At 34.8% G+C, this 27,713-nt stretch overlaps 1 pseudogene; it reads right to left on the bottom strand.

Annotated features, from left to right (window-relative positions):
* The window catches only part of LOC149545072 (glutamate--tRNA ligase, cytoplasmic-like), a 117,249-nt pseudogene extending 90,083 nt beyond the window's left edge, over window positions 1-27,166 (bottom strand).
* Between the last annotated feature and the right edge of the window lie 547 nt (window positions 27,167-27,713).

Raw genomic sequence — 27,713 nt, 5'->3', positions numbered from 1 at the left:
AATAGTATTATGAGACCTTAAGGGCCCTAGCCATCCTCTGAGTGTAACATCTCAAAATACCAACTAGATAGCTAGAGTTTTCTAATGAGGGTGTTACCACTACAAATGTAATAACATCATAAGAAAAAAAATATCTAACATGGTAATCCAACAAAGCATAGATACTCCAACTGATAGTGTATCACATCATCTAACTATATGATAAAACATCATAATAAAGGAATGGATCAATGAAAATAAACATAATCTAAACATGATATCCAAGCATTCCAATAAAAGCATAAATCACAAGGAAAAATACTCCAAAAACCTAAATATACCAACTAAAACATCAAGCATTGTTCTCTACTGGAAATAGACCATCTCTATACACCGATCCCCAATAGTGGTATAGGTAACTATGTCTCCCAACCATATGGTACCCATAGGCCCACTCCTCTAGTGCTGATGGAGATAGTGATCCAACCATAAACACACAAAAATAAAATCCATGGCTAAAAGTCATGCTATATAGTACAGATGACCAGAACCAAAATCATGAGACAATGCAGTTACAATAGGTCCTAGTTAGATGCTCTATGGGTAAACTATGTAGGGACTATAGTGGAGATAATATGGCTGGTACTCCCAAGATAAATCTAGTATGGAAACTCTCTCAAGATATTCCCTTGAAGGTCATCATGCTAGTATGGAAACACTCTCATGGTACTACCTTGGAGGCCATCACTAAGTGTTCTTGAAATCAAACCGTAAGATACTCGCCCTTAGATAAATCACACAAACATCAAATTTTAATTATCTTAGTTTTATTATCCAATTTGTTTCTTAAGTTATCACATACTTAGAACTTCTTCATGCTAACTAACTCAGAAATGAACACCAAGGTTACAAGAGGAGCCCCTCTACTATCTATCCTACATACCCATGCTTATTACACAATGAGTGCCTGTAGGAAATATATACCCCAACCCAACCCTAATGAAAATAAATCTACTAGAATCATTGGAGAGTTTGGGTCTCACAAGAAATGACAAATACATGTGCACATATTCATGTGTGGGCACACCAACTCCATGTAGATAATAAAAGACAAGCATTGAATGAGAACACAAGCATAACAACACTCAACCAAATACAAGATCAAGAGTATGGATGCAACACACATCTCAATACAACATAAAAATTCCATAGTGATCAGATTGACATCCTAGAGATAATCTACATCCATGACCAACTCCATGCCAAGAAAACCTAAAAAAATTAGGTGGCACACAAATTGAGGCAAAAACCTCAAAAACTTAACATTGATTAAAATAAACAAAAATAAAACCCATTCAACCCATGGATGAATGAGCCACAAAAATCCCATAAAAAATAGGGTTTAAACACTGTATGAAAAAATAGCCAACATAGTTGTGTGAAACCCAAAACCCCCATCCCAAAAATTAGGGAAATGCTCATACCTGACCAACTAGGTAGAGCTAGCAATTAAAAATGAAGAGTAACACTAGTTCTCAACCTTCTAACATATAGCTACCATAAATAGATGTAAAAATAAAGTAGAAATAGGAAAACATGAGAGCCCTACCTAATAACCAAAAGGGTAAACATGAGAATCTGAACAATAAAATAAAAATCCTATAGAAGCTACTAAAAGTCATGACAATCCAAGGTCTCCCTAAGATGGATCCAATGAAACCAATCTTGTGACGATCCCACACCCATAGCTCTTATAGCAAATATAAATGCAATCCTACAAAAGAGGATTTGGAAATTTTCTCTCAAATTTCTTATTTCAAAAAGTGAGAAGTGAGGAATAAAATTCCTTTTTGGATACTTATTCACTTTTTGAGTGAATAAAGGATTAGGGTAAATAACCAGGTCACCTAGTTAAACCCTAAAACAACCCAAATGAAAACAATTTATTTGAAGTAATTGGAATTCATCTATGAAAAAGTTGTCAAAAATTAAATTAAATAAGATAAAGTCCAAAATTCCCTTAAACCAAAATCACATAATTCCTTAACAAATTTTTCAACAAATATGAACCTCTAAATTCATAGACATGCTCATAGGTGTAATCATGTAATGCAAATGAGTCTGGATTTATTAAATCACCAAAGGGTTTAATCTAGATAATCAAATATGATACGTTAACCATACAGTGATGACATTGGTAAAATATGAATAGCTAAATCACTAACTCCATGTGCCACTACTAGGAACATAAATCTTGCACACTAAAGAAGATGATCAAGTGCAATTGCATATAATAACATAGCTAAAGAAATAAATGCATTAACTGATCCAATTTAACCATTTATTTAATCATACTAAAATAATCAATTTAGATCACTCACTTTCACATAAAGCATCACAAAGAAAGAATGAAGTAAATAACCATAGCATCAAATCCAACATATAAACTTAATCAGAGGATATGTCCAAATACGAGATAACCAGATATCATCATAAAACATTCTATCATCTCAAAAAGGCATCATCATGCAAATATGATCAATTGAACAACATAGTCATCTAACATCTATGATACTAGAAATCAAACTATAACATTTGACCATTAGGTCATCTCAAATGTAAAAATAACATGAGTAACAAGTATCTCTCAGATCAAAATATAACAAGGTACAAAATGCAAACATGAGAGGTACTATAGCCAGGGAAATTTCTAGACATTCAACCCTAACCCTTGAGAGTGACTAACTCTAAAATTATATATAGAGTCAACTTGATAACCCTTGGACACTTATTTTGGAAATTTTGGTTGGTGTAAATTTAGAAGGCCATAAATTTTGAACTATTGCTATGATTGGCTATTATAACCCCTTTTTAGAATCTATAGCTTTTGTTCTACTAGGATTGACTCACACAAGCTCTAATTGAACCCATTTTGGAGCCCATCCAAGGCCTTTAAGTCCTTTAATACAAAGCCTAAAGTTTTTATACCAAAATTTCACACCAAAACTTTACAATAAATTCAAAAATACACATGTTATGGCATTGAGACTCAATTGATAAGCTACTATATCCAAGGTAAACATCCACCTCTAAAATTAAGACATTTTGACCTTGTGTGACTGACTTACTAAGTAGAAATCCTCTAGAGACAACAACTCTAAACTAAGAAAACCCTTATTCAAGAAATAAAAAAGAAATATTTTTGGGTGATGCAAGAATTTTCTTACAACTAGGATGCTCTTGCACCACGAAAGATATGAGAATGAAACTACCCTTATTTCACATGTTACTATGAATGACTCATGGATTATTGATAGTGCTTTTCACATCACATGACTAGTGATCTAAGTAAGATTGATAAACCTAAAGAAATTGATGATGGTGTAACTATTAAGTTTGGTAATTATGTTTCATACTTAGTGAAAGTTAAATGATCATTAATGTTAGATGACAAGATCATTTTTGATGATGAATATTGGGTTCAAGGACTTTAATATAATCTTTTGAGTGTTGTACAATTAAAAAACTCAAGTCACAAGTTAGAATTTGAGAAAAGGAAAGTCAAGATATTTGATGATGAGGGAAACCTGATTGGAAGAAAAATGCAAACAAAAGGTAACTTGTTCTATCTTGATCTTAGATTTGGGACATGCTTATTTGATAGAATTGAGGATGTGTGGTTATGGCAGAAGAGGACTTTTCAATTGAATTTTGAGAAAATGGTGAAAATTAGTAGAAAGAAAAGAGTAAGAGGCTTAGTGAATTTGTAAAAGCTATAGAATTCTATGTGAAAAAAATTTCATTTCAGTAATATGACAAAGTCTACTTTTTCTAGCAAGGAACACACTTCAAATGATATTATAGAATTAGTGAATATTGATCTATTTGGTCCAATTAGTGTTGATAGTTACTATGCTGATAAATATTTCATATTGTTTGTTGAAGATTATAAAAAGATGATAATTGTAATGTTCATAAAGGTTGAATAACATGCTTTTGATATGTTCAAATGCTATAAAGATAGAGTTGAAAAGGAAACTAGTAAATCTTTGAAATGTTAAGATCTAATAAAGATAACAAGTTTATGTATACTAAATTTACTAGCTTTTGTATTGAGAATGGTATCAAAAGATAACTATCTACACCAAGGATGCCACAATAGAATGATATTGCTAAATGGAGAAATAGATCCATCACTAAGATATTTTTGGAGAGAAGTAATCAGTACTATTGTTAATACCCTCAACTAAGTTCAATTGAAGAAATGAACAAACAAGAAAACCTATGAAATGTGGTATGGTCATACATTGAATGTAATTTATTTCAAAATATTTGGATGTAGGTGTTACATTCATAAAGATATTAGGAATGGTAAACTTGATGTTAAAGGAGATGAAGGTATATTCCTCGGTTATTCATCTAAGAGTAAAGCTTACAAATATTTGTGTTGATGTGTGGTATCTTGAGTTGGATAAACCTATGAGATATAGTTATATATGTTTTTATTATTATACAAGATAAATTAATATAATAATAATAAATATAATAAGGGTTAATAATGATGAATAAATATGGTTATATTTTTTATAATATTAATTATTAATTAAAATATAGGCATGTCCCTTAAAGGGACATGTTTATTCAAGGCTTACTCTTATTTATATGAGGAGAGCTTCCTTTGGAACACACATACCACAAAACATGGTAGTGCAATTACATCAACAATGATCCATGAAAATTAATATGGTATCTGAGCAGTGTTCATTTTTTGTGCCTTCTCTTTAATGAAAGAAATACTTGAATGTTGTAATTTGAAAGGAAGTATTCGGATAATTGTAGTGGATGCGTAGACATTCCAAAGGTTTTATATGTCATTAGTAAAGTCTTGTTCATTATCTATGCATGGCATGAGAAGGCCTTGGGAATTTGGGAATCATCAACTAAAAATAAAATAGTTTGAGAGTAAATATTAATACTCCTAAGATCAAACCTCTTGAATAAATTAGATATTACCTCTTACTACCATGAAATATTATTTGCTAGTTGCCATAGGAATTTTTTTTTTTGAAGCATGGAAATTTTGATAAATTATTTCATTCTCATATACCTTGTCATGAGAAATATAGAGTGTGTTTGAAAACAATTAGAGGAGTTGTAAAATCCATTAGAATGATTATATTGGAGGGAATGAATATCGCTACCAAAGTCAAAACAAAGGAAATAGTACACCATTTTCTAATCAATTTACATGGTGTCCATGTAGCACATAAAAAAAATTAATAAAGGCTTCTCCTTTGACATTTGTCTTGAGGTAGCGGTGGAAGAAACAAGGAGAAGGGGCAGTTTGTTATAGGAAGGTCCCACAACCACAATGGTCTCCCATATGTATCTCCAATGAAGTTTGTACTCTATGATCAAGCAGGTTGTAGGTAGATGAAGCACATGAGAGGGGGTGTAAGGATTATATCAAGATGACTAAGGAGTTGGTTAGTGGTGGGAGAGTGTGGCTTTTGAGTTCTCTCCTTAATGTGCGAATGAAGGGTGACAAGGGTATCGTAGTGGGGTTTTCCTACTAAGCCCCCTTCCCTTTAGCAAGTACAAGCTTATATCTTTATTAGCCTGAAGAATCCCTAGATTGGTAAAAGGATTAATAAAGGGAGTGTGGCATGCACATAGCACAAAATTTATTTGACTAAAATATGAAATCGTAGAATGGAGCATGAAAAGTTGGAAAATTAGGGTGACATGACATCAAACACCTAGCCTCATGAATAAAGGTTTGTGTAAGGTATACTCTGTATTTAAATATTTCTTGTTCATTTCTATGTTTAATATTATACATTTGTATAATTTTTTGAATGTATAAATATTTATTAGAGAAATGATTCATAATTTATGAGATGAATATAATATTTTCTAAGAAAGTATTTATGAAAGTTTTAAATGTGAAGGTTCAATCAACAATAATTGATATCTTGTGAAATAAATTTAAAAATTTAACATTTTTATAATAGTTGAGATTAATTATTAAAGGTATTTTTAATATTATTAAATAATTATGTGCCTTGATCTTATCTGAGAAGTTCTTGTAGGAAAAGAAGAATTAATATCAAATTCAGAGGGAGTTTGACACTTCTTCAAAGGTAAAAGAGCTCTGAAGATTAATTTTTAAAGGGAGACTTGTTAGAAATAATAGTCCACTAAGAAAATTGAGGGGAGGGGGGGGGGGTGCAGGGGGGGTGAATTAGTTATCCAATAACATTTATCAACCTTAATTAATCTTAAACATGCAACTAAAGTATGAAACAACCATACCAAGATGCACATACACAATTACACTCAATTTGTTAACTAGGGAAACCCTTGATTAGAGGAAAAACCCTAGCGGGAATGATGCCCATAATCACACACACACACACACACACACACACACACACACACACACACACACACACACACACACACACACACACACACACACACACACACACACACACACACACACATTCCTTGTTAGAGGATGGACCCTGTTAGGAGTCTATAAACACATTCAGTACATAAGAGTTCCTATTAGGAGATTTTGAATCTCTATTAGGATATTCCAACCCTATTTGGAGTTGTGCCAACCTTGTTAGGATTTATGGAAGGAAAAAGGATCCATTGTCCAAATAGCTTCTGGGGCAAGACCACTGAACTTCACTATCCAACTAATTTCTCAACTATTCCTTGTAGAATAATTTTTCATACTATGCTTTATCCTCTTTCCTCTACCCTATCAAATAGACCAATCATTTTTAGACCTTGTAGACCGGGTCTCAAACCTTAAATCCAAATATCAAACCTTATATCTCAAAATAAAACCTCAGTAATGAAGTTTTCTCCAACTTCACTCTGCTCTACTTATCTTTGCAATTATATATTTTCTTCTCCTTTTTTTTCTTCTTTCTTACTACATTGTTCCATACATAATAAAGGAAAATTTCCTTACTTTATGCCAAATCCATAAAAAAATTCCCATGAGTAAGCTGTTATACCTTCTCAATTAATTATTATAGAACCCCATTAAGAACATGTTTTACTTAATGATAACATCAATCTGTCACCTTGTAACTTGAATAAAATTATGTAAGTGTAATATTATGATGAGAAAGATTGTCCACACCATCTCCAACATGTGTTCTACATGCCTTTAACCTTGCTTCTCAAAATAATAACTCTACTAAGAGATATAACAAGTTTACCAAAACATGCTTCTATAAACTCTATCTTAGAATAGTCTTCACCAAAAATTCCATAACTTCTTCTAGGCTTAATAACTTATGCACCCAAGGCTAACTACATATAATAGAAACTTATTAGTATCTCCCTTTAACTTTTCTAGTAAAAACACTCAACGATATGTTTATAACAACTTGATCTTCACCGATGTTCTTCTGTCAAATAACACAGAAAATTGCTATGTTGACATCAATAACAAACACAATCATGAATGTAATATATGATGATGATGATGATGAAATAATTTTTCTACAATAATCACCCATAGGAATATAATAAACATTCATTCTTTCAACAATCTTTCCCTTTGGAATTGATGGAAACATAGATGAAAAACATCTAGTTCCAAGAATACCAATTGTTAAAGACTGTTTATCCTTTCTTTTCAAATCATCTTCATCAATCATACATGCTTCTCCCCCATTGATATACCTCAATGTCCTCTATATAATTTTTCTTTCATTTTTTAATCTCTCCCCTATTGACATCGATGTAAAAGGTTTCAACAACCATGTATCATTACATCTTGTCAATCTCTGCAACAACTGTCTCTGACCTACTTAAGTATCGAAAGACACTATTCAAAAAAAACATTTATCAAGAGTCCTAGATGACTCTATCCATCACATGTACACCCACATATTGGAAGCATAAGAATTCAGTCCATACAAATAATAGTGCTCTATACTAATAGACTGATGCATTGTTTCATCATCTACTCTAATGTAGGTGGGGGCATAATGTAATGTCCCCATCTTTCTAGCAACTAAGTGAAGTTCTTAGCCTTCACATTCTCCAAAGGCTAAGTGGATAAATAAGGGGAAATTGATTAAATTAATTTCATATAAAGTCATTATATATATTAAAATTAAAATGTGACTTTATATTTAATTAATTATTGTATTACAAGGGAGAAGCTTCTAAGGAGTACATTAATTATTGAAGGGGAAGCCTCTAGTAATTTAATTTTCTAGAAACACAATTAATTATTGTATTGAAAGGGAGGAGTTTCCAAAGAGCATTAATTATTGGAAGGTGGAAGCTTCTAGTAAATGCAATTAACTAATATTTTATTTCCTTCTAGAAGGATGAAGGAAAAGTATAAATAGAGGTAGGAGCTTCATTGTTTAGCATTGGATAATGGTGAATTGCATTTGATAGGAACTTGGATGTACAGTTCTATTCTTAGCATTAGAGGACATTAATCCTATCTTGTGACATTCTAGACATCATTCCCTTAGGGTTTGGCCTTTGGAATTCATTGCTATCAACTCATTAACAGGCAAGTTGGATGCATTTCCAGCCATAGGTAGATTGGATGTTGAAATGTCCCTTTTCTGATTTTTATGTGATATTTCAAGCTTCAAATCAGATCTTTAAAATAAAACAACCAATATTTCAAAGATCCACCAATTTCTCAATAAAATCCAAATCGGGTATGACCGAAATAGTGCCAAAAACTTCACAACTTCACAAATTATTAATAAATCTGAAAATGGATATTTTTACAGAAATTTTAGAAGCATAAAAGCCTACAAAATGACATTTCTAGATCTATATAGCCTTTACACAATAGTTCACAAATGTAGGACAAAAACTATGCTCATCGAGCTCCCGAAATTAACACAAAAATGCCCGAAAACACCACAAAAACACTAATAATCTATCTCAAAAGTTTAATCACATCCCAATACATATATTCAGCTCTATTTTAACATCTTAAAGTCTGAAATACAGCAGCAACTGAAAACACCAAAATCATACAAAAAACACACCCAAAAATTCACAAATCTGCATTGTTCAGCACAAAGGCAAACTCTATATGAGCATGCACATGGAATGGCTTCAAACTCCTATCCTTAGCCTTCTTGGAAACCTGAAAACTCCTATTCTTGGGTCTCCCTAGCAACCTGCAAACTCCCATTCTTGGGTGTCCTTCTCTACAGGTTTGGCAGCCTCTGAAGAATAACAAAGAAATTAGCAAAAATCAAGTTCTCCAATCAGCCCAAAATGCCTCCAAACCCCTTAAAAGAGGGCATAACCCTAACTCACATCCAAGAGGGGTTAATAAAACATATTTTAATAATAATCTTCATTTATTAGTCCATTAGCTTCTAAAGATTATCCCCTTTTTCCAAAACTTCACCTTTTTGGGCCTGCCTGCCTTAGCAAAGATTATTATTTTTAATTATTTGAAAAGGGGACATGACAAGTCCTCCCCTCCAAAAAATTGCTTGTCCTCAAGCAATGGCTGAACAATAAACCAATCAATCCACCTGGATCCCAAATGTAGTCATGAACTATACTACTACCAATTAACATAGGCTCCTACAATATCCTCTGCAATATGACCAAGAGGAATCCATAATCAAACTGACAATTATAGCTCAACCAAACTCCTAAATCACAACTTCCACAGTTAGAAACCCATGAGACACAAACTCTTAGAACATCAAAACCCAAGTAAAGTGGACTACCAACATAGTAAATACCATCAATGCATTCCACTGGCCTATATGAAATGTACAATCCAACTCTGCAACAATGGTGAATGCTCCCGAATGAAACTGTACCAAGTATGGAGAATCCACACACTATACAATGCCTACAGTCAACACAACTCTATAGATCACTGACCACTATCTCATAACCATAACTACCATGCACCCCTGATGGTGAAAAGCCATCACAAGATAAATAGCAAGAATTGGAACCCAAACCAAATTTTCCTGCCATCAACTGCTCAACACAAAGATCAAATGCTAACTGATGTACATACCTTGCAATATAATGTTGATAAAAAAAACCAACCTCAATCAATAGCTCACCATGAACAAGTGATACAACCCACTGTGACTGATCACCAGCTAAGTTAGGAGATGTCATAGCCAAAGGAGTAGAATCAATAACAACACCTGCTGAAGCATCACTCTGAAACTCCTACTCTAAGTCATGCATTATCAAGCTATCAACTATAGAAACTATCGCCATGTCGTTCCCATCACAAATCTCATCCTGAGGCATTAAACTATCCCATAACTAATGATAAGAACTAGAAACTAAAGTACATCTCTGTATCATCATCTCATCAACATGGTCATCAAAGGTAAATTGATGAGCATACCTTACAATGTAATGCTGATAGAATGCGCCAATCTCAATCAGTGGCTCAGACTGCAATCTAGATGTAACTAACTGCAATCGATCACTAACCAAGTTGGAACTGACTACTACCTCCAAAGACATCACCAAGGGAGTAGTATTACTAGTAGGAACCATGCCAACTATCGGCTCACCAACATCACACATGGTCTTTGATACATCATCTCTAGTCTTTATGCCATTAGTGCTAGAGGTCACCACCATGTCAGGCATACCACAACAATCTACTGCAGCACCCAACTCAACTGAACCTAACTGTAGTGGGGATGAACTTGATATGCCAATGTTAGTATCAAGGATGGATGCATTACCATCTCCACTATCTTTGACAATCTCGACCATGGACATCCTCGGATCATCAGACACCACAGCTTGTGACTGTACAGAATCTAGTAAAGACTATAGTTTCTCTAACTCCATGGTCACCTTAGCCAAATGAAACTGTGACTCCTTGAAAGCCAATTGTGTACTCTCAAGAATCTCAGAAGTCGCCTCAAGCTGCTCAGTAAGCTCACTCACCTCATCTTCCTTGGCCAACAATGCATCATATGTTGTACTGCCCCACTCCATAAGATAATCTCTATCGGCTACCAATTGCATATAATCCTGTCTCAGAATCTGAATAGCCTCCCATAAAGAGTGGAACTCCGTCAAGGAAAGATAAATACCTCCCTAGTCATCACTAGTAGGAGAACCCCATCCATAAACTGCTAACAACTGATGAGCAGCATCGAAATGTTGGCAAGTGATAGCAATGTCTCGGTCACTAACTCTCAACTGATTAGACACATGATGGCACTAGCTTGACTGTCTCCTACAAACCTCCTCTGATGCACTATCTAAAGGAGTATCCTCAAAGTTACTAGTCTCTAGAGTATTACCATCCATATCCTGTGAATCAACTCTAAAGCTCATATCAACATACGGAGTATCAAAAATTGTAGCACTGTTGTCCAACTCCTCTGTACCCAAGGAAACTAAGTCTTCAAAACTACCCACTGCATCCTCCTAGATGTCATCAATGCCAATATGATCATGGGACTCATCTGTACACACTGCCAAATATGAAAGATCATCAACACATTCTAGCAAGTATGGTCGACTGGATATATGAACAAAGCCCAACACTGGTGTATAAAAACTAATACCAACATCGAACAAGTTGCTAGCACAAGAAAAGACAACACCATGCAATCTGCTAATCGAATTCATGATAGCACCCAAACAAACACTACTACCAAAAAGTGTTAAAGATCTCCAGTCAACTAAATCCCAAATGCCAATATAACAATCTCGAGTCCATATTTATAAACTAGAATCAGCTGGTAACTCAAGCAAAATCCTCACTTGAGTAATATGACCAATACCAACTAACTCCACATACCTGTCATGATGAGATAATGAAGTCACAATACTATCTTTGTTCACTTTCAGCTGGCTGAACAAATTGTGTGAAGTACTACCAGCCTCAACCTCATGTGACGAAGCATCTAACTGTGCCTGGTACTCTTTCTTAGCAAAGTCATGAATGCTCAATGTCTGCTCATCTCTACTAGGTATCTCACCATCATGTACAACAACATCCTCATAATCATCATCTGAACCCACTACGCTGTAGTCACTACCTATTGTAACTATACCATCCTGAATACTTGTGGTATCACCCTTTAACGACTTGTATACAATTGTCTCAATTTCAGTATCAATTTGACCATTACTATCAATCTGCATAATATCCTTTCTCACCACCTCCTATGGTGAAGTAGAATCTGAGACCTCAGCCTAGCAATAAGCTAGTTTCTCAAACTCCTCATGCAAGTTCTTGGTAATTGTGTCATCTGCCCTGTGAGAAAATATGCCAAATAGAAATCCAGTCAACTTATCCACCTTAGCTGGGTCGAAAAACATGTCATTCATTATACGGTGGTGCTCAACCAACTGTTCAGACATGTCATGGCTTATTTTCCTACGTTTATCTTGAATGTCTAAATAACCATCCTTTCTACTATTCTGACTCTGGATATGAATTGTCCAAGATCATGTCCTTTGAGACTCTGTACTATACCTTTCCATTCTAAATAAAGTAGATTGTAACCCCAATAGGTTATAACTTCTTCAAACACCAAGAACTAACATGCAATTAATTAGAAGTAGCACGCAACCATAGATTTTGACAGGCAGTTGATTAGAAGCAACATGCAACCACCAAATTCACCAAGAACTAACATGCAAATGATTAGAAGTAGCATGCAACCATTGATTTTGACATGCATCTGATTAGAAGCAACATGCAACCATAAATTATGACATGCAAGATCTGGGTAGTTGTCAAAACTAACATGCAAGATCTGGGTGGTTGTCAAAACTGACATGCAAACTTCTACAAACCCTCAGGCTGGCAAGATCATGGCTCTGATACCACTAAAATTTCCCTTTTCTGATTTTTATGTGATATTTCAAGCCTCAAATCAGATCTTTAAAATCAAACAACCAATATTTCAAAGATCCACCAATTTTTCAATAAAACCCAAATCGGGTATGACCGAAATAGTGCCAAAAACTTCACAACTTCACAAATTATTAATAAATCTGAAAATGGATATTTTTACAGAAATTTCAGTAGCATAACAGCCTACAAAATGACATTTCTAGATTTTTATAGCCTTTACACAACAGTTCACAAATGTACGACAAAAACTATGCTCATTGGGCTCCTGAAATTAACACAAAAATGCTTGGAAACACCACAAAAACACTAATAATCTATCTCAGAAGTTTAATCAAATCCCAATACATATATTCAACTCTATTTTAACATCTTAAAGTCTGAAATACAGAAGCAACCTAAACTGATATGAAATACTCAACTGAAAACACCAAACTCATACAAAAAACACACCCGAAAATCCACAAATCTGCACTGTTCAGCACAAAGGAAAACTCTATATGAGCATGCACATGGAATGGCTTCAAACTCCCATCCTTAGCCTTCCTAGAAACCTACAAACTCCCATTCTTGACTCTCCCTAGAAACCTGCAAACTCCCGTTCTTGGGTCTCCTTCTCCACAGGTTTGGCAGCCTCTGAAGAATAACAAAGAAATGAGCAAAAATCAAGTTCTCCAATCAGCCCAAAATGCCTCCAAACCCCCTTTTCCAAAACTTCACCTTTTTGGGCTTGCCTGCCTTAGCAAAGATTATTATTTTTAATTATTTGAAAAGGGGACATGACAGGTGTAATTAGTGAGTTGAATAGTTTGTTATGTATTTGATGATGTTGGAGTAATTAGTGAGTTCCCATGTATTTAATTTTATTAGTTTGAAAACTAATATCATTTCAGCAGTAGTTCAATTTTTAGTTTGCATGAATTCCTTCACTTTTGTTCATGTTATGTGGTTTAAATCTATGCAAAGACATTACAATCTCTTTCAGCAATTGGTTTAGTTCTTGGGCATTTCTAGGGTGCCCATTAAGTGGTATCAAAGCCCATTATAGTGGTATCAAATAGGAGTATTAGACCTATAAGTCCTGCCATCCTATGGAGATCTTATAGAGAGTTTGAAACAACATTTATGTTTGAGCATGCGACAAGGGTTTTATAATTTCCACAATACCAAAGCAAGAAAAAGAAGGAGTTCAAACTTGTAGAGAAAATAGGCTAGTTCATTCATGTAGGGGGACGTAAAATTCAATCATACAGACATAGAAGATATATTCTTTGAACAAGACAACAATATGGGTGACTGAGATGATAGGAATACAGGATTAGATGGAGGTAGGAATATCGGTCTAGATTAGGAAAATGTAATGTATAGGTTACTAGGTACATTAGAGAAGGGAAAACATATGCAACATGAGAAAAATAGGACAACTCATATGATGTTGAAGCTTATGGCTAGAGAGATGGGCATCAATATTAATCTAGTTGATGCCATCTATGGAAATATAATAATGGGAGAAACAAAAATAATAGGGGCAACGATAATGGAGGCTGAGGCAACAACAATGGTCCTAAGAATAACATTAATGGTAATAAAAAACATGGAAATAATGGGAATGAAGCCGATAACTTTAGACATATTGCACACCTAGATCAAATAGCAAGCTTGAGACCTCTTTTACCCAATTTCCCACCTAGAGATCTAGTTCAACTAGTTAATGAACTATAGATTACGGAGTTACATGATTAGTCTAGGAGGGATTGGGAGGCTAGTGAACCAGAGTTTTAGGAGAACATTTCTATCAGAGATTATATGGACTTGAGGATGAGACACATGCCCAAATCAAGAGGAAGAAGTCAAAACCTTGAGCTAAGAAAGAAAGTTGGGAAACTTTCTTTACCATATTATGATGCTTCATGGAAGATGATTGCACAAGCTTGGGTGCAGAGGATAGATATATACTTGTAGTTGAATCCTATGCCTAAGGAGGAGGCTACAAATTATGCAACCATTCACTTGGATGGAATGGTGCATGAGTGGTGGCACCATGGAATGTTAATCTTGGGACATAATCAGATCACCTCTTACGAGGAGTTCACTAAGAAGCTCATAGAGAAATTTGATACTAGGGATTCTAAATTACAATTTAAGGAGTTGGTACAACTCAAGTAGTGGGGATCAATTGAGATATATATCAGTGAATTTCAAAGGTTAGCTATGTTGGTCATAGATATTTTAGAGAGAAGGTTAGTAGTGTTGTTTATGGATGGACTCTCAGATCCCTTGCGATGTTGGGTCAAGGGGCATAACCCAACTATGTTACAAGAGCCCACTAAAAAGGCTCATGACTTAGCACTTTCTTCTAAAATTAGATTTTAGCATAGGGATTCTTATATAAAAAAGGACAAGGAGAAGGACAAAAAATATTTTCACAAGGATACTCAGCCATAAGGAGATAAGTTGGATAATGACAACCTGAATGATTTGAGAAAGAAGAAGCTATGTTTTCATTATAGAGAGCCTTGGGATTTATCTCATAAGTTTCCTCTCAAGGCTAAGGCAAATCAAATGGAGTATTTCTCATCAGACAAGTCACAATTAGAGAGGGACGGTCAGCACTTTGATTCAGATGAGGATAACACTATAGAGGACATAAACATTCCTGAGGATGAGAAGTCATAAGCACAATTAACAGGGGCTCAGAAGGCAATCACATTCAAGGTCAAGGGTACTATCCAAGGGCAGAAAGTGATCTCACTCATTGATACTGTGGTTACACATAATTTCATAGATATACAATTGGTAGCCAAGAGAGGTCTATAGACTGAGGAGAATGTTAGGTTAGAGTCATGGTAGCTAATCATGAAAAACTATTATGCACTTGAAAGATATCTAATCTTCACATTAGGTTTGGAGATGGCTATGAGTTGGATGATGAGTTCTATGTGTTAGACATCCTCGGTATGACATGGATGGCCTCACTAGTTGAGTTCACACTCAACTTAGCAAAATTGGAGATGAGTTTTCAGCATGAGGGGAGAAACTATTGTACTTAGAGGACTTTTAGATGGGAGTTACAGAGTAGTTTCCTTGAGGAGAATGCAGAGACTTTTTTGGCATAATGACATAGAGTGGGCAGTAGAATGTTTTCATATGCAAGCTTCATGGGAGCCATAGGTGAAGAGTCATCCACCAGATATCTAGGAGATACTTGACAGGCATACTAAAGTATTTGGTGAGATTCTGCATGGGATTCCTCTTGATAGATGGATAGAGCATGTTATTGAGCTTGAGGAGGGAGAGAAACTAGTTATGATTACTCCCTATCATCATCCTAAGAAACACAAGGATGAGATAGAGAAGGTAATTAAGGAGTTGTTGGAGATGGGGCATATCAAGCCTTGTAAGAGCCCCTTTTCTTTATTAGTAGTGTTGGTAAGCAAGAAGGATGGAATGATGCACATGTAGATCAACTATAGGGCATTAAATAAGAAGACTATTAAGAATAAATATCCCATCCCACGAATAGACGAGTTGATTGATGAGTTACATTGTGCATGATTTTTTACAAAGATTGATCTACTATTAGGGTATCATTAGATCAAGATGAGGGAGAAGGACATTGAGAAGACAACTTTTTAGTGTTGCTATGGCCACTTTGAGTTTTTGGTTATGCCATTTGGGCTAACCAATGCCCTTGCTACATTCTAGAGTTGCATGAATCAGGTATTCAGGGAGCAATTTATGATATTTATCTTGATTTTCTTTGATGAAATTTTAGTCTTCAGTAAGACTTGGGAGGAGAATTTACAACATCTTGAGATGGTCTTGTCCACTTTGGAGAAAGAGTCACTATATGCCAAGGAATCTAAGTGTGAGTTTGGGATGACTGAGCTACTATATCTTGGGTATATCATCAGCATAGATGGAGTTTGGGTAGATCCCAAAAAGATTAGGGCCATTTTTTATTGGCTTAATAATGTAAAGAGGTCAACGGAGGTGATTGATAGGTAAGAATACTTCTTCAAGTTTGAAAAGCTTGTCCTAGAACCCACTAGCCCTTAAGGCACTTAACTAGGCCAAGTACACCCCAATGGCTCCAAATGCCTATGGTGGATTGAAATGATGTTAACAAGGTGTATTTAGTAGGTTTCAACCAGTTTTGGTCTTCTATGCAACTCCCAACATTCAAATCCCTCAAAACTGTCTTTTAGGCCTAAGAGCCCCCAATTAACCCTGCCGTGACTGTTTTTCCAAGTTTTCTCCTAACTTTTCCAATGGAATAGGAAAAATAATTGCATTCTTAGATACCCTTTTTGGATTTTTTCAACATACAAAAATTTCAACTATGACTTCTTTTACAAGTTTTAGACTTCCTTCACAAACCCCTTGTTGACAACCATATGAAATAGGTGCATTTACAAAGAAACTCATAAAATTAATTAAAATATAGACTTAAAATTTTTCATAGGTCCAAAAAATCTCCCCAATTAGAGGATTCTTCAACCAATTTCACTCGAGGAGCATTCTAACCCCAAAAGCCCCAAATTTGCCCTCTTGAAACCCTTGTTCTTAGGGCTTTCTAGATCTCCCACGTACTAGAACTTCCAGACCCAATTGGAAGTGTAAACACCATTATTTAAAAATTCCAAACATGTTCCAAGAATTTATCCATGCCCTCCTTAAGGCAAAACTCCCGCTGCTTGAGCCTACTAGGCCCTTTTTCACTAATTTTCACCCATGTTAGTCGGTAGCTATCCTTCAAACCTTGTTAACTGAAAATGTTAATGCATATCTATAATTTAAATGTTATATTTGACCCATACCATGAAAAATAGAAGAAATATCTCATGGAATGACCATGATTATTAGTAAAAACCCTCAAAATTGCTTATAAATGTGAGTTTCCAGCCAATCAGTGAATAATAGGTTAACAAGATGCAATGAAAAGTTAGTAGATCTTCATGAAATAGTGTTAAACATAAATGGAAATGATAATACCACTTATTCCTATCAGATTGGAACTCAAAACACCAATAAATCTTCAAAATGCCCTAAAAAACAAGGATTTTTTATTCCATTTATGGAGCAGTCCATACAACCACTGTACTTGTCCATACAATGAAGGTTACTAACCTTATATAGATACTATAGGGACCCCTTAACCATTTCCAAATGGTTACACATGATTATCTTTAACCAAATTCAAGTTATGGCTTTTCCCTCCAAATGCATATAACCGTTACTATTTGAAATTTTGAATTCTTCAACTATTAAAACAAGCATTAAATGAGTCCTATGAACCTTCCAACCTATAAATTGACATGAGTTGACTATGAAAAACTATATGAACTTGTAAAATGACCTATTTAATCTATGCACTCCCTATTTCTCTTACAATGCAAGATTTTCACAAATTTGTCCTTTTAGGACTTATTACAAATATATGCTTTTTATGCATTTAAGCTTTATTTCATGAAAGAACACATCATATCTTCATCCTCTTGGTGCTTTTTTCTTCAAAAGGGTCCCAAGGAGATGCCCCTACATGACTTACTCCTATGAATCTTACACAACTTAAGGGGTTCCTTGGTCTCTGAAGGTTTTACACGAGATTTGTTAAGGGATTTTAATAGATTTCTACACCCTTGACAGACCTTACCAGAAAAGTGGCCTTTACATGGATAGAAGTAGGTCGAGGAATCTTCAATCATTTCAAGAAGGTGATGTCATCATGTCCAATACTAGCTCTACTAGATTTCATGAAGCCATTTGAGTTTCATTGTAATGCATCAGGAGATGGGATTGGGGTAGTCTTGATGTACGAGAAGTATCCCATAGTTTTTGAGAGTAGGAAGCTCCATGGAGTGTAGAGGAGCTATTATGTTGACAATTAGGAGATTTTGGCTATTATGCATGCATTGGCTAAGTTTCAGCCCTACCTAGTTCGGGAAAGTTTGTTATCAAAACTGATCACAACAACATCAAATACTTCATGAGCCAACATGATTTGAATGATAGACAATAGAAGTGGATCACAAAGTTATAAGCTTATGAATTTGACATTGAGTTTGTCAAAGGTAAGAAGAATGTGGTATTAAATGCTTTATCTAGGAGACCTCATATTTGTGCTCTAGTTGAGATTATAGGATATTGGAGAAATAAGATTACAATAGAGTATGTGAGGGACACTTGGGCTTCTGGAGTGATTGAAGGTACCATACAAGATGATTGTTATGTGGTGATAGATGGATTGATTAAGTTCTATGGTAGGATATATTTGGTTCCTTCATCATAGTTTAGGGAGTTAATAGTGAAGGAATTTCATGATGCACCTATAGCTAGACATCCAGGGGTCTTTAAGACCTATAGGAAGATCCATGAGCAGTTCACAAGGAAAGGGCTCAAGGATGATGTTTAGAAGCATGTCAAGGAGTGTGTAGTTTTCCAATAGAATAATGGAGAACACACATATCCTACAAGGTTGTTACAACTTTTGTCCATTCTGGATAGGAAATGGGAATGTATTTCTATGGACTTAATCATTGGGTTACCATGAGTATAGGGGAAAGATTGAATCTATGTGATAGTTGACTGGCTGACAATGTTTGCTCACTTCTTTGCCATTCCATCCACTTACATAGCAACATAGGTGGCTGATCTTTTCTTCAAGGAGATATTTAGGTTACATAGCTACCTAGTTTTATTGTCAATGATTAGGATAGTAAATTTATGGGTACATTTTGGCAAGAATTATTCAGGTTGTGTGGTATAGATCTTACACCTATAACTAGTTATCATCCATAGATAGATGGGAAGATAGAGATAGTGAATAAATGGATGGAAGGATATCTAAGGAACTATGTGACTGCACAACAAAGGGCTTGGATCAAATGGCTACATATGGGAGAATATCTTTATAACATCAATTATCATATGTCCATCAAGATGACTCCATTCATGGCACTGTATGGTTATGAGTCACCTAGTTTCATGGATTTGGTTTTGGGGGATAATAGAGTGCCCAAAGAAAAAAACTTTTTGCAGGATAGTAGGATATTTTGAGGGTGCTCAAGGAGAATATATAGCAAGCCCAAAATTAGCAGAAATTGTATCTTGACTAGCACCAGATAGAGTGCAGCTTAGAGGTTGGTGATATGGTTTACCTAAGGCTACAACCATATAGACAATCATCACTCAAGAAGAGTGGAGTAGAGAAGTTGAAGCCTAGGTTTTATGGCCCCTATAGAGTGATTCACAAGGTGGGCAAGGTTGCTTATGAGATTGAGCTTCTAGAGGATAGTTGGGTGCATAATGTGTTCCATGTGTCAAGGCTTAAGAAAGCCATTGGTTAGAGAGTTGTGCTTTCTACAAAATTTTCACAATTAGATGATGAGGGAAAGCTTGTATTGATCCCTAAGGCTATTATGGATACTAGGGAAAGGACCCTGTGAAATAGGTTGATTAAAGAATATTTAGTCAAATGAGATACCTACCAAATGAAGATGCTACTTGGGGGAGTGAGCAAGTGCTATAGAAAATAGGACTAAGATTGCTTGAGGGCAAGCAATTTCAAGGAGCGTAGACTATAATGTCCCTATCTTTTTAGCAACTAAGTGGAGTTCTTAGCCTTCATGTTCTCAAAAGGATAAGTGGAGAAATAAGGGGAAATTGATTAAATTAATTTTTTATAAAGTCATTAAATAAATTAAAATTAAAAGGTGATTTTATATTTAATTAATTTAATTAATTATTGTATTACAAGGGAGAAGCTTCTAGAGAGTGCATTAATTATTGAGGGGGAAGCCTCTACTAATTTAATTTTCTAGAAGCACAATTAATTATTGTGTTGCAAGGGAGGAGCTTCTATTGAGTGCATTAAGTATTGGAAGGGGGAAGCTTCTAGAAAATGCAATTAATTAATATTTTATTTCTTTCTAGAAGGGTGAAAGAAAAGTATAAATAGAGGTGGGAGCTTCATTGTTTAACATCGGATAATGGTTAATTGCATTTGATAGGAACTTGGATGTATAGTTCTATTCTTGGAGTTAGAGGATGTTCATCCTCTCTTGTGAAATTCTAGACATCATTCCCTTAGGGTTTGGCTTTTGGAATTCATTACTATCAACTCATTAATAGGCATCTTGGATGCATTTCCATCCACTGGAAGATTGGGTGTAATTAGTGAGTTGAATAGTTTGTTATGTATTTGATGATGCTGGAGTAATTAGTGAGTTTGAAAAATAATATTATTTCAGCAATAGTTCAATTTTCAATTTGCATGAATTTCTTTGTTTTTGTTCATGCTATGTGGTTTAAATCTACACAAAGACATTACAATCTTTTTCAGCAATTGTTTTGGTTCTTGGGCATTTCTAGGGTGCCCATTACTAGGCCTGATATGCCCCATCTCCAATAACTCCTTAATTGCCTTCTCTATCTCATCCTTTTGTTTCTTAGGATGATGATAGGGAGTAATCATAACTAGTTTGTCTCCCTCCTCAAGATCAATAACATGCTCTATCCCTCTGTCAAGAGGAACCCCATGCAAAATCTCACCAAATATCTTAGTGTGCCTGTCAACTATCTCTAGGATATCTGGTGGATGACTCTTCACCTGTGGCTCCTGTGAAGCTGGTATAGTCAAACATTCTGCTGCCCACTCTATGTCATTATGCCAAAAATGTCTTTGCATTCTCCTCAAGGAAACTACTCTGCAACTCCCATCTGAAAGTCCTCTAAGTACAACAGTTCTCCCCTCATACTAAAACCTCATCTCCAATTTTTCTAGGTTGAGTATGAACTCAACTAGTGAGGCCATCTATGCCATATTGAAGATGACATCATAGTATCCCATGTCTACCACATAGAACTCATCCTCCAACTCATATCCATCTCCAAACCTAATGTGAAGATTAGATATCTTCTGAGTGCATAATAGTTTGTCACCATTATCTACCATGACTCTAAACCCAACATGTTCCTCAGTCTATAAACCTCTCTTGGCTACCAATTGTGCATCTATGAAATTACGTGTAGCCCTAGTGTCAATGAGTGAGATCACTTTTTGCCCTCCCCTAACCTTAAATGTGATTTCCTTTCGAGCCCTTGTTAATAGTGCTAATCACTTCTCATTAGGAATGCTACTCTCCTTTGTAGTGCTATCCTCATCTAAATTAGAGTGTTGATCCTTCCTCTCTGATTGTGACTCCTCTACTAAGAAATAATCCATTTTATTTGACTTATCCTTAAGAGGATACTTATGAGATAAATCCCAAGGCTCTCTAAAATGAAAACATAGTTTCTTCTTTCTCAAATCATTTAGGGTGTCATTATCCAACTTATCTCTTTTTGGCTGAGCATCCTTGTGAAAAGATTTTTTGTACTTTTCCTTGTCCTTTTTCATATAAGAATACTTGTGCTGAAATCTGATCCTAGAAGAAGGTGCTAAGTCATGAGCCTTTTTAGAGGCCTCCTGTAACATAGTTGGGTCGTGCCCCTTGATCCAATCTCACAAGGAATATAAGAGTCCATTCATAAAAAAAAATACTAACCTTCTTTGAAATTCACTGATGTACGTCTCAATTGATCCCCATTGCTTGAGTTGGTGCAGTGGCACCTATTGAAGCATGGTAAAACCACTCAAATGTATAAAAATAGAGTGGAACTGATATAATTTAAGTCCTAAAGTCATTTTAATCATATTTCAAGGTTTTATGAAAATTTTAAAGTCATTTGAATAATAATTGTAAAAGTTGTTCAAAAGTTGCCAAAATTGTAATCACAACTTTTACAACTTGGTGACAACTCTTGAAAAGTTGGTTTAAACATGTTAATGGGTAGTTGTAGGTCAGTTGGAGAGTTTAATGTGATTCCAAATTATATATATTTGGTCTCATAAATATGAAATGGTGATTTGGAGAAGTTGGAGGAAGGATTTGGAATGGAAGAAAACTTATTTTGATGTTGTATATTTTAGTTTTCTGGTTATTTTTTCCTGCAATTTCTCTGATGTTTTGATTGGTGCAAACTCAATTTGAATGATACAGACCTGAAGCTTATATTTTTGGAAAGGTATATGAGTTATATTTGACTTTATTTTTGTTTGGCTTATTTTCATTATGTTTGGAAGAAGTTATGGTCGTTTTAGTGAAGAATGGTGAGATTCTATCACAATATGAATGGTTTTGAGGAAATTGCAATAACTTTTATTTCCTTTCTTGGATTTGGCTATAACTTGGAGAAAATATTGCTAGCTCACTATTATTGAGTTTGAAAAAAAGGATTAGTCTCATTATTTTATTTGTGAAATTTATTAATGATTGATTAAGGGTTTTAAATTCTTCCCTAGTTGAGAAATTGTTCTTAAAAGATGGAACATTCTTGCATTCATTTGACTAGTTGGAAAATATTATAAATGTAAATCCATACCTATAATTTTAGAGATTTGTGGAAGGCCCATAAAGCTCACTTTTGTTGTGCTCTCTGCATCATGAGTTGTGTCAACTCCTTGAATTGTAATTCAGGATCCTTGGTATCAAATCTCTCTATGGGCTTTTCAATGAACTCCTTGTAAGATGTGATTTGATTATGTCCCAAGGGTACCATGCCATGGTGCCACCACTCATGTGATAGTCCATCCAAGTGAATACCTACATACTTTATAGCCTCCTCCTTAGGAATAGGATTCAACTACAAGTATGTATCTATCTTCTGCACCCAAGCTTGTGTGGTCATCTTCCTTGAAGCATCATAATATGGTAAATAAAGTTTCCCAACTTTCTTTCTTAGCTCAAGGTTTTGACTTCTTCCTCTTGATCTAGGCATGTGTCTCATCCTAAATTCCATATAATCTTTGAGAGAAATGTCCACCTAAAACTCTAGTCCACTAGCCTCCTAATCCCTCTTGAACTAATCATGTAACTCTATAATCTATTGTTCATTAACTAGTTGAACGGGATCTCTAGGTGGCAAATTGGGTAAAGGATTTTTTGAGCTTGCTATTCAAGTTGGGTGTGCAACATGTCTAAAGTTATTAGCCTCATTCCCATTGTTGCCATGTTTTTTATTACCATTAATGTTATTCTTAGGACCATTGTTTCTGCCTCGGCCTCATTTATGATTGCCCCTATTATTGTCATTTCTCCCATTGTTATTGTTTCCATTGTTGGCATCACTTGGATTAATATTGATGCCCATTTGTCTAGCCATAAGATACAACATCATATCCATTCACCTATTTTGATAATTTTGCATACACTGCCCTCCTCTAATATACCTAGTAACTTGTACATTATATTTTCTTAATCTAGACCTGTATTCATACTCCATCTAATCCTATATTCCTATCTTCTTAGTCACCCATACTATTGTCTTGTTCAAAGAATATCTCTTCTATGTCTGTATGACTATGTATGTCCCACCAATACATTTGACCCCATTTTTAGACCAAATTTTTTGACCATCTATTAAAATGGGGTCAAATTGGTTGGAATAGGCAAGAAAAAATGTGTTTTTTTAAAAATCCATGCCCGTGTTGGTCGAAATTTTGACCAACAATAAGAGTTGGTTGAAATTTTGAGTGTTGGTCAAAATTTTGACCAACACGGGCTTCTATATTGTTTTGAAAATGTAAAAAACTGTGCCCTATTTCATTGTTATGCACACTCTGCATCGTTATGCCAAACATGAGCTTCATATCTGGTCGTTTGAATGCTTAATCTCAAGGCAATAGTTAGAAAGTTTGGCACATCAGAGATCAGAGGATTGATCTGACTTGAACAATATTGATAATGCTACTATGAGTATCTAACTAGGCCTTTTCTTTTAATATTTTTTCTTCGATCATAACCATGTTTGAATGTCTTTGTCAACCTAAGCGAAACCCATCTGGACATCAAGATGCCACTTCAAATAGAGAGACTTATTTAGAGTTTGGTCGTGACTTAATAAAAGAGCTATGGCAGAATAGTGATCAAAAATATGTTTTGCAGATACCTTCCCATCTTACAATCTATGAAATGTAACGTATATATATTTCTGAATCATTTTGTATGTGCATTTTAAGCATTGAAGTTTCACATCATATTTTAAGATTCAATAGAAGTTTTGAATCATACTCATGATTCATCTTCAGATTTAATGAGAATGAGAAATTATCATGAAGTATTGATTCCAACCATCGATGTTTTAATTATGTCTTGATGTTTTTAATTGACCAGAATAGGGTTTTGTTTAGGGTTATTTTTTAATGACTGAAAACCTGAATTGATCTCCTGTGCAAGCAAGTCTTCAAAAAAAGTGGGTATAGTTTTGGGTATTCTTGGGGGCTTCTTGTTGATGTTATTTCTATGCCTATTTGAATTCAGAAAAAGATTCAAGTCTGCGGCATTAAGGAAAGGTACTTTTGAGGTGATTTTTTTTGGTAAATCATTCTTTCAAATGTCAACAAAAATTTTGGCTAGTTGATTATATAAGAGCTACTCACTCAAAAAGGAAATAAGGGAGAAAAAATTCCATTTATTTTTTCTTGTAAAATAAAATCTTCTCTATACAAAATGTGTAATATTTTTCCCATGCATCAATCAGTAGAGAATCCTGATACAGAGGTGTACTCTGCTATTGGGAAGGAGCATGGAAATTTTCTCAACTTGGAAAATATAAAGGCTGCAACTAGAAATTTTCATGATGATAACAAGCTTGGAGAAGGGGGATTTGGCTCTATTTACAAGGTAACATAACTCTAACCACATTAAATATGCTATTAAATTGAACTAGGTTACTTCTTCATTCTCCATTGAACAACAATCTACAAATTATTTCATAGAGAATGAAAGGGTGGGAATATGTCCTGAAGTCACACAAAATAGGCATTTTAATTTTGAATTTTAGGACTTTCATATATTATTAGAATACACTCGTACAATTGCTTGAAGTATAAATTCTCAAATGTTCATCGGTATATGTTCTACGGATACCTTCCCATACAAAATAATTCAGAACATTGATAGTTATGAGAGCTCCCCTACCAGTGTGTATGTGACACAGAGCCAAATTAGACATCTTTGTTTGAATAGACTACTGAAAGCTATATCAACAGTTTGCAATGAGAGTCATATTTGGACATCAATGTAAAATACCAACACAATGTATAGAAACATACGTAAATTCATCCATTATTGACCATAAAGGTTTTGAGTCAGTGAAAAATATACCTTCTTTTTAGTAATCAAATGCTCAACTTCAATAAGTGACAAGTTGACAAGCTCTGAAATCTCTGGTAGCCAAGTCAGCTTTAGCTTTGTTGTTTTGACTGATCCTTCAAGATGGAGCATGCCATGAAGTAGTACAATAATACCCTTTAAGTCCTTCTCAATATTTTTTATTATGGCATTGCTCGAATCCATCAGTGTTACCTCTTCACCTTCTAAGACAAGAGCAACATCAGCACTCTCCAACCAAATGTGTTTTGTGTAAGTAGTTGCTTTCTTGCCATCACCTTCATACTTTTTATGCCTAGCCAGAATTTTGACAAAAGGTTCTTCAGGCCCATTTGTTAAGCATAGAAGAACACAATTTTCAAAAAGAGTAGTGTGTCGAAGATAGACAGGGTCAATGATTTTTTTATTCATTGTCCAAAGCTTGTCCCACTCCATTAGATTTAGATTTTTAGATTTTTTGATGCTCCTTAAAACAAAAGTTCCAAAGAAAACTTAGATTTATAATTTTAAATGGTATAGGTTATAAGAATCTGTATGAAAACTATAGAAAATTAAGTGAAAAAAAAGGTGTTCCAAAGAAAAAGTCCAACATTTAAACTTTTGACAGAATAAATTGCTTTAAGGCCTCTACTGTCAATCCCCTTAGCAATGTTCCTTGCACTGTTGGGAAGCGAGGATCATCCCAACCCTCCACTTTTTCATTATCTACAAACCACTCCAGTTTTCGCTTGCTCTAGAGAGTATAAACAAAATTCAAATGGCTAAAATCCCACACATGCACTTTTCACAAACCCATGTCTTCTAAGACCCTATAATATTGTTCATTACGATCATGGTACTCACTTGACCGGAGAGCATGTGTCACACCTTCAATGCTATCCACATATGGGCATGCAAAATCATATGTTGGATATATCTTGTATTTAGATCTAACATAGTGATGGTGGATAGGATTGCATCTATAATAAATAGGATCTCGCAATGTTTTGTTAACATCTTGCATATCTAGCTTACCTCTTAGACAACATTGCATCCCCCTCTCAGTAGCAGCAATCATTTCTTTCCACAGACACATATTTTTCTCCATAGAGTTATTCCTATTGATGGACTCAATTCCATCCATTCTCTCTTTCTGCATCTGCTCTCAAGGTGTGTCATCCACCAATCTGGGTCGCATAAGAAAACTTTTAAATGAGTTGTGTTAATATATGGTTACAACCAAAGTCATAAGGTTTTTGACATTGGTGGAGCCGTAGTACACTGATAATTAAATGGTAACATATTCTACATAAAGGTGAGTTTGTTATTTGGAGTCCCCTGGTTGCTTTTTCAAACTAATCAACCTTGATTTGATAAGTGTTTCTACTTGTAAACTACAGTGTTAGAATTTTGATGTGGAATTGCTTTTGCATGCAGGCTCATTTGGGGAAGTTTTTCGAGGCATATGTAAAGGAACAAAAGTTGCAATCAAGATTTTACTAGAGCAAGACTTGATAGAGGAGAACATGGAAGATTTTTGCAATGAAATATCACTTTTAAGGTAGATGCATAACATTCTATTCAAAATACTATAATCATCATTAATTTCTCCTGCTATCTCAAATTACTTTAAATAAAGAGGTTGTTAGGACTTT

Source organism: Cupressus sempervirens, chromosome 8, assembly GCF_028749045.1.
Source record: "Cupressus sempervirens isolate cs-2001-9-10 chromosome 8, ASM2874904v1, whole genome shotgun sequence".
NCBI lineage: Eukaryota > Viridiplantae > Streptophyta > Pinopsida > Cupressales > Cupressaceae > Cupressus > Cupressus sempervirens.
The sequence above is the reverse complement of the archived record's forward strand: the minus strand, read 5'-3'. Positions and strand labels throughout refer to the sequence as shown.